Below are 14,241 nucleotides of genomic sequence, written 5' to 3' on the forward strand. Positions count from 1 at the left end.
CTGGAAACAGCAACCTATTTGTCTGCATTTCACAGGCAGTTCAAAACTTTCAATATGTCGAGGTTGGGTATCATTCAAATACATGTCTGGTTACTTTAAAGAAAAAAGAAATCAAAATGCTCTTCAATATGTTAAAGTACAATTCTCTATAGTATTTCCTTTTGCTTGGTGCCTTTTTACTGATGAAAAACTATACATTCCCAAAACATCATTACAATTTCTAAAGCCCTGCATGTAAATAAGGTCTCTTATGGTCCTCCTTTTGGGGACCAAAAAATTCCCATGAATATATTCCCATGAATATATGAATGGATTAGAATAAAATTATAGTGATAATAGTCATGTAGGTCATTCATATGGTATCTGAAGAGGTCTTCCAGAAACACTGTATAGAGGTTCTGATCTATATTTCAAGAGCTAAATTTCCTGTCATTGAATGAAGCCAGGAAAGCTAAAAAGGGGTTTGTGTTTGGGTCTGAATCACTGAGAAAGAGAGGAGGAGTACCAGCTTCTGGCAAATATAAAAAGAAGATTCAAAAAAGAAATCTTTAGACTGAGCCAAGCCTGGCAGAGTGGATAAAGAGCTGGACAAGAATTCAGGAAGACCTATGTTTAAATAATCTTAATAGGTAAGTGACCCTGGACAAGTCATTTAACCCTTCAAGACCTCTGTTATGCTATACATAAAATCAAGGGGCTGGCCTTGGTTGATCCAGAGATATCTTACAGCTCTATGTAATCCTTTTAGCCAATAAAGGATAGAATTATAGGAGGGAGATCAGAGGCTGAAAAATGCCACCAAAAACAAAGAAAAACACCTAAGACAAGAGAAACAATTAAACATAATAGTCACATTAAAAAAAACCAAACTACACAACACTCCCAATTTTAAAAATAATTAAGCAGAATACTAAAATTTTAAAGGATGTGTATTAGCATAAATATATGCATAAATGTATACATATATTCCATGTATATATATGTGAATATGTATATATGAATAGAGAGATAAAGAAGTAGAGAAATAGATAAATAGATATAAACAATTAAACCAGTTAAGCTACCAAAACTGACAGATTAAAAAAAAAGAAAACACTGAAGATTTTTTAATGGGTAATCAAATAGTTATATTAGAAAAAGAAAAACTAAAGAAGGGCTACCAGGACAAAGAAAAACACTAGATAAAAGAAGAGTTTGAAATACTAAGAATCTCGTGAAAAATATCAGATATTTATGAAAGAAAAAATGAAAGATTAGGGCAAGTAAAGAAGAAATTGACTAATATGGAAGAAAAAAAAAGATCCAGAAGTCACTTAAGCAACAACAGTTACTTATCATGCTAAAGTTTACAGGTATTTTCTTATTGAAGCCTTGAAATAACTGTGGGAAGTAGACGCTATTATGATCCTAATTTTACTGATTAGAATATTGATGCCAAGAGAAATCAAGTGATTTTTCCCATGGTCAATCAGCTGTCTAAATGTCTTGGGCTAGATTCAAAATCAGGTTTCCCTAACTCCATTTCCTGTGCTCTATTCACTATACCATGTTTCTTTTGATACATTGGCATTACCAATGCAGTAAAAAAGGGAATTGCATTTGATATAGAAGAAGTGAAAATTTGGGCCAGAAAATAAAATCTGGGCATTCTCTCCTTTCTGCTTTTCCAGTTTTCTTATAAGTTGCCCTTCTCTAGTGTACTCAAAAGCTACAAATGGTACTCCATTGTATTGGCTGTCTTCCATGCTTCTCTCATCTCAGCTCTTCCTTTTGGAATCCCTAGTTTTCTTCAAAATTCATCAGAAGGACAATGCTAGTACCAAAAGTCAAGTCAACAAGCTTAAGTGACTGCTATATTCTGGGGACTCAGACAAAGGCAAAAACAAATAAACAACAACCACCCAGCAACTACCTTCTTCCACTCCAAAGTTAATTGAGATCTGCTTTGATTGTGCTTTTCATTGTACATGTAAGTACCCTTGCTTGAGGACCTGGCTCATCTTTAAGAATATGAGGGTGAATGAGGATATTCTGAGTTTTCTGTTCTGAATTACAAGGCTACAAGTTGTTTTTCCTGTTGAAATATAAACTCTTTGAGGGCAGGAACTTACACTTTTGTCATTAAATCTCTAGTTCCTAAAACTGATACTTGAATAAAATACACATATAAATTGATGCCAAGAGAGATCAAGTGATTTCCCCAGGATCATACAGCTTGCTAAATGATTGAGGCAGCATTCAAAATCTGGTTTCCCTAATTCCATTTCCTGTGCTCTGTTCACTATACCACCTTATTTTCTAATACAATGGCATTAACAAAACAATAAATTGTGCTACTGAATAGTAAACAATGATCCATGAATGTCTCTATCATTATAGAAGAATAAGGCTTTTGATTTTTAAAGGAATCTCCGTCTCTGTCTTATGCAATCTCATTTTCCACATTGGGTAAACTGAGATCTAAATATATTCTTGACTTGTCCAAGGTTACATCTTTACTGAGAGGGCTAGAACTCTAACCCATGGTTCCTTTCAGTCCAGTACTTATTCTACTTTTCTCTGTTTCCTTCTTTTATTTAGAAATGGCTCAAAGGCTATTTCTAAATAAAACAATTTCAAATCTCAATATTTCCATTACATTGGATTGCCATCTGCTCCCCTCGACAATTACAGATCTTTAAATAATTCCAATGGCTTTGAAGATTTTCCCAAAGTGAATCCCTTCGGGTTCATTTGGCTACCTTTCTTTAAGAAGAAATGGAGCTTGGTGGACACAGAATTGTCCAGAGGTGTATTTCTTAGAAACAAACACATGTCCATCAGTTTTCCCAGGCACTTAGTATAATAAGCATCCCATCCTAATCTTGTCATCTATATTTTCCTGATACGAGCAGCAGGAAACGTAAGAGCAAAATTCAATTATAAAAATTTGTCAATCAGTTATTTGGACTTCTGTCTGCATTTTCCCATGACAGCAAAATGGTGTTAAGGTCAACAGATAATCCATAAATACCTCTTTAACTGATGTGCTACCTGTGTTAGCCATGAAATATAAAAGAACCATCATAATCCTAGGTTTCTCTTACCACATCATTTTATGCCTCGTTTCCCTTTTTGCCACTATATGATCACACTGAAAAAATCTGGGTGGAGGATAGAAAGAGAGGCAGGAGAAGGTCATAGGATAATAAGATTATAGGTCTAGATCTGTTGCAGACCTCTAAAACCATCTCTTTCTACCTCCTCACTTTAAAAATAAGGAAAGTTAGGCTCAGAAGCAGCAGAGGTAAGATTTGAACCTGCATTCTCCCATTTCAGAGCAAAGGATGTTTCTACACTCATTAGGATGATTGTTTTACTCTCCCTGAGTAATTGGTGAGGGGTGAAGGAAAAGGGAATTTCAAAAGTCCAGATGAAAAGGAAAGTTCAAAGCAATAAAATCATTCAGATAAGATAGCTGGTCTTACTTTTTGTTTTCTTTTATTTTCCTTAAACCCTTACTTTCCATCTTAGGGTCAATTCTGTGAATTGGTACCAAGGCAGAGGAAAAATAAAGGCTAGGAAATGGAGGTTAAGTGATTTGCCTGGGGTCACACAGCTAGGAAGTGTCTGAAGCCAGATTTGAACCCAGGGTCTCTCAACTCTAGCCCTGACTCTCCATTCGCTGAACCAGCTAGATCCCCCTCATAGCTGTTCTTTCAAAGTGGCCATCCACAGGTAAAGAAAGCCAGGAAACTGTGAGATATCCCTACCCTAAGAAGAAAAAGTTCCTTGATGAAATCTAACCACACCTGAAAAAAAAAAAACAACAACAAACAAACAAGAAACAAAGAAAGCAATCACCTTCTTTCAAAACAATAAAGAGTGACCAATAAGCATTGACATCATTCCTTTTTTTTGTTTTGAAGACATGACAGTCTTATCCCCAATTCTTTATTCATACAAATGAGTTGCCTCAAATATTATAGGCAGGTCATTTCTAGTTATTCACTATTGTCTATAAGCCCAATGACTTTAGAAACACCTGAGTTCATGCGGAAAATATTCATTTCTGGAGAGGGGCAAAGAATTGGTTGAATGACTCCAAGCACAGTTACTGTGAACCACTCTCTGAAAACACTCTCTTAAATAAGAATCATTCTGGCTTGATATGTTGAATAAATAATGAGATATTATATATTCTCTGGATACTTTCTCACATCTATAGTAGAAATCCTGAATAAAGTATCCAAGCATATTCTGAATGATTTTATTTTCAGTAAATATATTTTAAACTTCAGAAAGTTAATACTTGAGTTTATTGGTATGAACTTTTTGTTTCACCAGTGCAAGAAACTCCCAACATGGTGCTCCTCCCTACCAATGAGGATTGTCAAATTATCTCTAATTCAGTCTTAGAGTTGCCTAAGGTAACAGGTCTGGAATGTATTAGAGAAATGACTTGAACCCAAAGTCAGATATCCTACACGGTATCTCATCTATAATATAGGGCTATATAAAATGCAGCATAATTAAATATAACAATATGCTTATGGAATATGGGAAAGTTTCCAATCAATGTGATAGCATTTTGAAATACTACTTCTCTTGGAACATTTATAATCATGTAAGTTGGGCTTTTAGCCCATTTGATGAAGATGTGATATTTAGAGAGTCCTAGACAGGTGGGGTCCCCAGTGTTTTTTGGCAATCATAAGATGTGAATTAAGGAAATACAAAGCAAGCTACTGAATGTTGATCAAATTCATGCAGAAAACCCTGTTCCCTTACCAGTAAGAGAAAGATAATCACTTCTTCCAGCTGTAAAAGGCTGCTCTGTTAAGGCTCACAAAGAACATGGCGTACTCCCCATTAGTTGTACAGCTGAGGTCCTGTATCAATCTTGTTTCCCAAGATACTGACCATTGGAACACATCTCAAGGCTTCACTCTGACTTCAGCCCTTAGACTATGTTGATCTCCTGGTTTTCTGAACAAGGTTTGAACTCCCTGGCCAAGCTTTGGCTCTATCTATTGATATTTCATTCCCACTTTCTCTCAGTCTTGCTCTTCGTCCTCAAACTCAAACTCTGCATCTGCCCTCACCTGACAGCATCACTTCTGGCTTCACCAAGTCCAAAACAACATTAGGTTGCTGGCTACTGGATCAATCAGCATTAGGCTGAATGATGCAGATAGACTAACTATGGCCCAGGTGACATAAACTAAAATACCTGTGCTGTCAATTTTGGTCATTTATAACATAGAGATCAATTATCTAGGGACCAAGTGCTGAAGTTTTAAATACAAACAAGTATGCTAGATTCAAAATCAAAGTGCAAAGCTCTAATCTCATCCCAAGCTTTATGATCAGTCAGATTCTTAGCATCACTGTAATTCTTTCATTCATTCATCCAATAAAGACTTATTAAACACTTGCTTTGGACCAGATCTTATATTGGCAGCTGGGCACAAAAAAGAGAGAAGCAAGAAAAAATAAAACAGTTTTTGCCCTCAAGGAGCTCATGATCTAATGGAGGAGACGGGGCGGGAAAACAAGAAGCAACATTTCATTTTTAAATATACGCAAAAGAAATACATCATATTTTATGCATGGGTATGAGGAGGGAATAAAGGCATTCATAATCTGAGGGATTCAGAAAGGCTTTGGGATTTGAGCTGGACTTTGAAGAAGGCTAAGGATTTAGGAATTTTAAAAGGCAGATAGGAACATGAAATATATTTCAGCTATAATAGGGTCAGAGGAGAGAATAGCTTACTGATCCTAGGATGATAAATCTATTTTGGAATGGAACTGAGATGGCATCTAGTCCAAATCTCTCATCTTAAAGATCTTGAGAAAGGTGTGTTCTCTCTGAATTTTTAGTTTTTTCATCTATGCAATAGAAGAATGGGATAGATTATTTCAATGCAATGAAGAATGATTGGGATAGATGATTTCAAAGCTAACTTCCTGCTCTAACATTTAATGATTCAATTATTTAGTTCCTAAATATAGGCATGGGAGAGTAAGTGGCTGCTGCCACAGGTGCAGCCTGGCAGGGAATGACATTTTGTCACTAGGAAATGCCAGGGCAATAGGAGAATGCCTTTGAGTCAAATGGTGACAGAGTGTCAGAAATATAGGTCAAAGACACCATTTTAAATGAAAGAGCTAGACCAGATAATGCCCAAGGTTCTTTATGGCATATCCTTAGAAATCACTGGCAAAAAAATAAAATGGGAAGAGAAAAAAACAAATAATAATAATAATAACAATATTTTTAAAGAAAAGAGAAGAAAAAACACTTAGGTTGCTTAGATAACTTGTCCTGGTTCTGGAGATGGGCAAGGATTCTAGCTTTGTTTTTTTCCTTCATATAATACCAAGTTTAGTATTTAAATTTAGATAATGCTTTTAAGGAAAACATGAACACATGTTTATATCACTAGGGGTAAAATGACAAAATTAAATTGCCTTTAAGGAACTTATATTATTTTGGAATAATAAAATACCTGAATTCTCATGAAAGCATATATTAAGTAATTTCAGATGGTACAGAATTCTAATGCCTGAGGGTAGGAGGGGTGGGTAGGAAAAGCCTCAAGTGGGTAAGGAGAATGATATGGGATTTTAAGAAACTCTAAAGATCCCATGAAGCATTCATTACACGTGCAATGTCTGGAATGTCGTTTAAGTTATCTGAGACTCAATTCCTTCTGCTTTAAAATGTAGAGTTTGCATTTTAAATACAGCCTCTGTAGTCCCTAAAAGCTCTAAATATATGTAGCCATGAAAATGTTTTAAAAATGGATATGTGACACAGTAATAGGCTCTCATTAATTTTTCTTCATTTCAAGAATTACCCAGGTCTAGCAGATCATGAAAACTTTATTTTAGACTGTTTGGCAGGATTTTTCATCTTTCTAACAGAGTTTATAACATTTAACTGCTAAGTTCAAACTGTTCACAGAAACAACTTAGCTAGCCACACTGCTGTATAGAAATCTGTAATTACAGTAGGGTTTCAGGGCCTTGGCCCCAGTCTTTTGAGAAAAGCAGGTCTCTCACAGCACCCATAATCCTTTAGCAAACAGAAATAACAGAGCTTAGCATCTTATTAGTAAGAATAAAAAGTTGAAATAGGAAGCTACTGGATGGTCCAAGTGGATTTTGAAGAAGCTCCCCTTCAGGTTGGTTACCTCTGCCATACCTTTCTCATAGACCTTCCCCTTCCCCAAGTCCTAACCTTCCCAGCAGAGACATGTGTCAGGGGGCTCTCTACCCATTCCTTCCACAGAATAGTTTCCTCAAAAGGATCTTTAATGCCCCATGATCAGAAGATTCATCTCTGAGGTTTTTCAGATTTGAATGGACTTAAAAAATTTCTGGAAGAGTGTCTTCTACAAGGAAGTTATGGGATATGGTATAAAAAGAGTAAATTTGGAGAGACCATGTATGGATTTGAGTCTCATCTTTGTAATTTAATTATTGGTGCATCCTTTAGCAAGTTATTGATTATTTATATTCATTACTTTATCAAGTAAGGTTCTCTGGGCATTTATTTCCTTCCTCATTTGTAAAATGAAGGACTGTGATTATACACCTAAAGTCATAAGAAAAGTCATTGAGTCGTATTTCAAAATTTTACAAGGAGAGAAACAGGGTCTCAAAGTGACTTTCTCCTTGTCCCAGAGCTAGTAAGTCTAAAGAGAGCTTAACATCTTGGTCTTCCTGAATTCTAGCCCATTAATTCTAACCACTACCCTGAAGTTCCTTCCAACTCCAAATCTATAAATGAAGATGAGAATGGCTAGTTATAATTTAGGAGTGTATGGGCATGAGAATTGTAAGATGTGTATGTGTGTACACATCTATGTGTAATCAAATGTGACCATGATTTAATATTCAAAACCATCATTCCCATGAGAATACCCCCTAATTTTGGCACCTGAATCAGTCTTCACTGATTCTTAACACCTTTATATGAACATGAAAAGAATGTTTCACTTGCCTTTGTTCTTTAATTTTCTAACGATGCAACTGAACCAAAATGCCATCCAGTTTGCTTTGGCGAATTAGCATTAGCAATAGTGAGAATTCTTCAGTTTTACTGGCCTTTTCCAATTCCTAGATTTTTCTTGATGCTCCTATGTTCCTCCTCTACCCGTTCAATTTCTTGTCTTCCTTCAGTTCTCTAAAATCTCACCTTCAACAATAATCTTTTCACCAACCCATCATTTGTAGTTACTTCCCTGGGTTGATTATATCTAATTTATTATGTGTCTCTTCTTTGCCTATAGTCATTTGCATATATATATTATATATATAAAATATATATATAATATATATATATATATATATATAATCTCCTCATTTGAGCTCTTTGAGGGCAAGAACTGATTTTCCCTTTCTTTATATTTGAAATCCTTAGTATTCTACCTAGAACATCATTTGGCACCTATAGAAGCCCATTGGCTTTACTTGGTAAAATGAGATAGAAAGAGTGTAGATACAAAAAAAAAAGGAGGGGGAGGGAGGAGAACTTGAGAACTTCCTTTAACTTGGGAGGTATTTCATCTCTTTTCCTATAGAAATGTCTTTTTTAAGGTATAGGAATGAAGGCTTTCTCAACATAGAGAGAGTTAATACCACTTAAAAACCTATGCTAAGGGGGGTAGCAGCTGGGTAGCTCAGTGGATTGAGAGTCAGGCCTAGAGATGGGAGGTCCAAGGTTCAAATCCAGCCTCAGACACTTCCCAGCTGTGTGACCCTGGGCAAGTCACTTGACCCCCATTGCCCAGCCATACCACTCTTCTACCTAGGAACCAATACACAGAAGTTAAGGGTTTAAAAAAAAAAACCTATGCTAAGGCAAATTGGGAAATTTCACAATAGAGAATAAGAGAAAGCAATATAACATGAGAAATTCCTTCACTGGAGTTAATAGAGACAACAAGGCTAAGAAACTTTTTATTTTTTAATGGGAATCCCCCTTCTGAGGTAAAAATGTCAGACACAACTGAACAACAAAATAAATACAATGAGACTATTCTGTCAGATGCAATAACTGTTTTTTTTTTGTTTGTTTCCCTTCCCAACCTTAAAAAAAATCACTAGTACTTTGCAACATTTCTCATACATAGTAAGTTATTAATAAATCTTACTAAAGATTACTAAAAAATAAATTCAATTAAATGACTTGTTGGGGATAATTGACAAAATAAAACAACAGAAACAACAACAAAATAGACCTTGCTGGGATGCATAGAGGAAAGAGTGTTAGATACATCATCAGAGGACCTGGTTTCCACTTTTACTACCTCTCTGCCTCAGTTTCTTCATCTTTAAAATGACAAGATATCTCTGAAAATCCTTTCATTTCTCAATCTTTGGTCCTTCAAAGGACTATTCTGTAGAGAGTACAACTTTCATATACCTATAAATACATATGTAAATATAAGATAACTTTATTAGGGCAAGTGTGAACACAAATAATTGGGTAAAGAAGTCAGAGGAGAGGGATTGAGAAAAGCTTTCCATTGGATGCGAGACCTGAGTTAAGTGTTGAAGGAAGTCAGGTATTAGAATTGATACTGAGTAGGAAAGGCAGGTCAGGTATGGAAAATAGCCTAAGAAAAGGAACAAAATTGAGAAATAGAATCTCTAGTTTGGGGAACATAAAGTATTACAAGTTTTGTTGGAATGCAGAGAATGTGAAAGAAGACATTGTGAAAGATTTAGAATATATACCTGGAACCAGTATGTCAGGGATTTTAATATCAGACTGATGAGTTTATATTTATCTTTGAGGCATTAAGGAGCTACTGATGATTCATGGGTGGAAGAGTAGCATATTAATTATGCACATACAGTCTGAAAATTATAACTATGGATACAAGCTCATGAAGAGAATCAAGATGGAATCATGGAAGAAGCAATGCAATGTGAATAAGGGACCTGGGATTCTGCCATTTACTGGGCAATTATTTTTAAAGATAAAAAGATTGCTATTTTGGTGATATTGGAGATATATATTTTCAAAAATTGTCACTTAGTTGCAGAGAATGATGATAACAGAAGACAGATGACAGAAAAAAGTACAATTTCTCTTTTTCTTCTCTTTACCTTGCTAGGAATGATCTTCAGAAGGCACAATATAAAACAATTTTTCTGCTTTTAAGTTAATTTTTAACTTTTCCAGATTATATATCAATACGATTTTTAATAATTGTTTTTGAACATGATTCATGTTCTCTCCATCCTTCTCAACCCTCCAAGTTCCCCAAGATGGCAGTCAACATGATACAGGTTTTATTATACAATACATGTTTCTTATGTTCAGCACATTGTGAGAGAAGATGTATATAGTTTACAGTAGAAAAAATTCACGGAGGAAAAATAGCAAATATATTTAATGACTAATTGACTGTATATATTTATATATTTAACATATTTAATTGACTAGTTTCCAAGATAAGTGAAGAGATAATAACAAAACACCAATCTGTTATCACTGAAGAGTTACAACCTCCCCCCATCCCTAAAAAATAAAATTGCTATGGCTGTTAAATAACTGTCAGTAAAGTTGTTTTTAGGATCATGGAGAGAACAAGGTGAATCATGCTTGAAGTTGGGTTAATATCTCAAATTTCCAAATATTGGATTCCTCAAACTTTGGGCATGTAAAATGCTACAAAATATTATCAAGTGAGGAGAGTATGAGGAATTAGAAAGTAAAAAAGTGATTATTAAGAGCTAGGATGGCTTCATTAAGAACAAAATACCAAACTCCAATTTGTTAAAAATAAATAAGCATACCAGATCTGCTAAACTGGTTGAACACCAAACATGGAATATTAATTGCAGCAGAATTTTTGCCTTTTTTTTCATGATATCTTTATGGAGAAAATGAAGGGATATAGACCAAATAACAGAACAGTTTGGTAGGTATAAAACTACTAGAATGGTTAGTTATCAAGGATTGTTGATTAATAAATCTATGCTGAAAGGGAATATATTCTTACTAAATAAGTTTCTGAAAAAATATGGTCTTGATCATGTTTTGTTTGTTTGTTTGTTTTTCAATGACAAGTAATTCTTTAGCCTAGTAGTTCCAAGTAAAAAAGAAAAAAAAAAGACCTGGATTCAGGAAACTGGGACTTGGGAAGATGGAATGAACAAGAACTTTATTATTCAGTGGCATATTGAGCAGGCAAAAAAATTTAATTGATAATATGGACAGATGAATGCAAGAAATTCACCCAACATGAGAAAGAAGAAACCATGTTGGAGAGAGAACATACTTAAAGTTCAGATAGAAGCAGGAAAATTATATACCTTAAAATTAGCCTGGTGGATAGTGTCACTGGTTCCAGATGTAAGCAGGAGCATACGTTCCTAATCAGAACAAGATAAGGTAAAAAAGTTTTCCAAGTTATTTATTGATATCAGAATTGTATGAGGCTCTGGTAAGGGGAATTTCTTTACCAGAAAGATAATTTGGGAAAGGGTTTCAAGTTACTATCTAGGGCAGCAAAAGGGCAATGACTTAGATTATTGCAGGCAGTTAAGAAATTTATCCTATGGGAAGCTATGAGTATTAACTGATTGACATAGGTTAAAACAATGGAAAGATATAACCCTATCTGCTTTGCTTTATGGGAACTAGGATCAGTTAGTGTAAGTAATTTCACATTGGAGCCCTAACATCATAAATTATTCATCAAACAATAAAAAAGATCACAATGATCACAACATCGATAAAGACATATCTCATATATGATAAATTTACAAATAGTTTTCATTTGGAAGGAGTAGATAACTATTGATAGGATAAACAGCAGTATTTATATAGCACTCAATGGTTTATGAAGACCTGTACAAATATTATCTTTTTTAATCCTAACAATAAGTCTGAGAGGTAGGGCTTATCATCATTATCCCTATTTTGCAGATGAGGAAATTAAGGCAGATGAAAGTTAAGTGACTTATCTAGGCTGATGCAGGTAATATTTATTTGAAATTGGATTCCTTCCCAGATATTCCTGAGTCAAATCTAGAGATTTATTCAATTTATGACCTGGTCGTATCAAAAACCCTCAATAATAATGGACCAAAATGACTAAAATGAAATTTAAAAGGAATAAATATAAAGCAGTTAACTTGGATTAAGCAATAATTTGAACAACTAAATAATGGGAAGGGATGGATACAGATGGAAAAGAATTCACATTTGAAAAAGATCTGATGGATTTTGAGAACTGCAAATTCAATATATCAATAATGTGATATTGTAGCAAAGAAAACTAAGTCAATGTAAGTCTTCATTAATGGAAACATAATATCCTGGACAGGGAAAGTTTTCTTCTCACTCTCCTTTATTATGGCCAGACTATAACCAGAATTGTGTTTTTAGTTTCAGATACCATTAGTTAAACAGAATACTGATCCACTGAAGATAATCCTTTAAAAGGCATGACAAGGGAATTTGAAACCATACCAAACCAAAAAAGACCTTCTGAAAAGCTTGAGCATGTTCAGATTGGAGAAGAGACGGTTGGCAGGGGACAGAGAAGTGACAGTATTTATCTTCAAGTATTTTAATGAGTTTCAGATTGAAGGATTAGAGTACTTGGCATGATTCTATTAAGGAGAACTATTTTTTTTAAAGTTTTAAACCCTTAACTTCTGTGTATTGACTTATAGGTGGAAGATTGGTAAGGGTAGTCAAGTGATTTGCCCAGGGTCACACAGCTGGGAAGTGTCTGAGGCCGGATTTGAACCTAGGACCTCCTGTCTCTAGGCCTGGCTCTCAATCCACTGAGCTACCCAGCTGCCCCCTAAGGAGAACTATTTTAAAGAACTGCTCTGGAAAGAAATAGATTTTTCTTGAGATTAAGAGATAGAAACATAGGAGGGAAAGAGAGAGAAAGAGAAAGAGGCGAGAGAGATAGAGAGGGAAAGATGGAGATGGAGAGAGAAAGATTGTCCCAAGAATGTTTAATAGTTGAGTGAACTGCTTTATAAGGTAGTGAAAAAGGAAGTTCTTCTTCATTTTGAAGTTTTTACTGAGGTTTGATGAATACTTATTGAGAAATTGATTGAGGAAATTCCTGTTCAGATGCAAAATGAGCTTGCTAGCCCTTGAGGTGCCTTCCAGCTCAGAGATCCTAATTGTTCACCTCTCTGAGGCTCAGTTTTGTCTCTACAAAAGGGGATTGATAATACTTGCACAACCTTCTTCATTGGGTTGTGATAACAGTACTTGGTAAATTGTTAGATGCTATCACTATGGAGTCACAGACACAACTGAAATGACTGAACAGCAACAAAATATTAATGTGACCTTAATTTAAATTCAGTGGTTTTATAATCTTACTTTGTTGGAACCCTTTCAAATGGCTCAAATTTCAATTTCTCCACCTCTTCTCTCCCTTTGTCAACTGTTGTTCATGTTCTTCTCTAAACCCTCCCATAGGTGTGTCTGCACCATTTTGGTAGCTATCTTTTTTTTAAAATATCTTTTGGTAGATCATGGCTACTAGTGAAGCACAATGGCTTTCCCTTATTGGTTCAATGACAGACCCAACTTCCATTTCTAATCATGTTATGTTGAGAGGCAGCCAATACAGGGGATAAAATGCTGGAACAAAGACACGGATTTAAAATGCATTTCTGACTCTAGCTGTGTAATCAACAAGTCAATTAACTTCTCTGCCACTTGGGCTACGCTCTTAGTCTTCAAATGACATACAAGTTACAATCATTTTCAGTGGAGGGATTTTCCAGTACCAACAAATCATGTGACCTTATTATCTGTCCTTTAAGTTTTCAAGGAATATATATATATATATATATATATATATATGTATGTATGTATACATATATATGTATGTATGTATTTAGATGGATACTCCATTGAAAGAATGTCCCTCTTATTTTCTAGGTCTTAACTAATATTTCCATAACTGGAAAAGCTCTTTCATGGATGCAAGATTCCCAATGAAATAGTCTCTCTATCAATGGAAAGCAGTAAAATGTTGTATCACTTAAAATCATAGGATTATATAGATCATAATACCAAAGGATCAAAGATGAAACAAGCTATCCACCTTTCAGAAAAGAGGGGATGGGCTTAAAATGCAAAATTAGATATGGGCACTTTTTTACATAACCAGTATAGCCATTTATTTTGCTCCACTATGCATATCTGTTATGAGTTTCCTTTTTAGTTAGATATTATTATTGTTTTTGTTGTAC

The sequence above is a fragment of the Gracilinanus agilis genome, chromosome 6 (assembly GCF_016433145.1).
Source record: "Gracilinanus agilis isolate LMUSP501 chromosome 6, AgileGrace, whole genome shotgun sequence".
Classification (NCBI taxonomy): Eukaryota; Metazoa; Chordata; class Mammalia; order Didelphimorphia; family Didelphidae; genus Gracilinanus; species Gracilinanus agilis.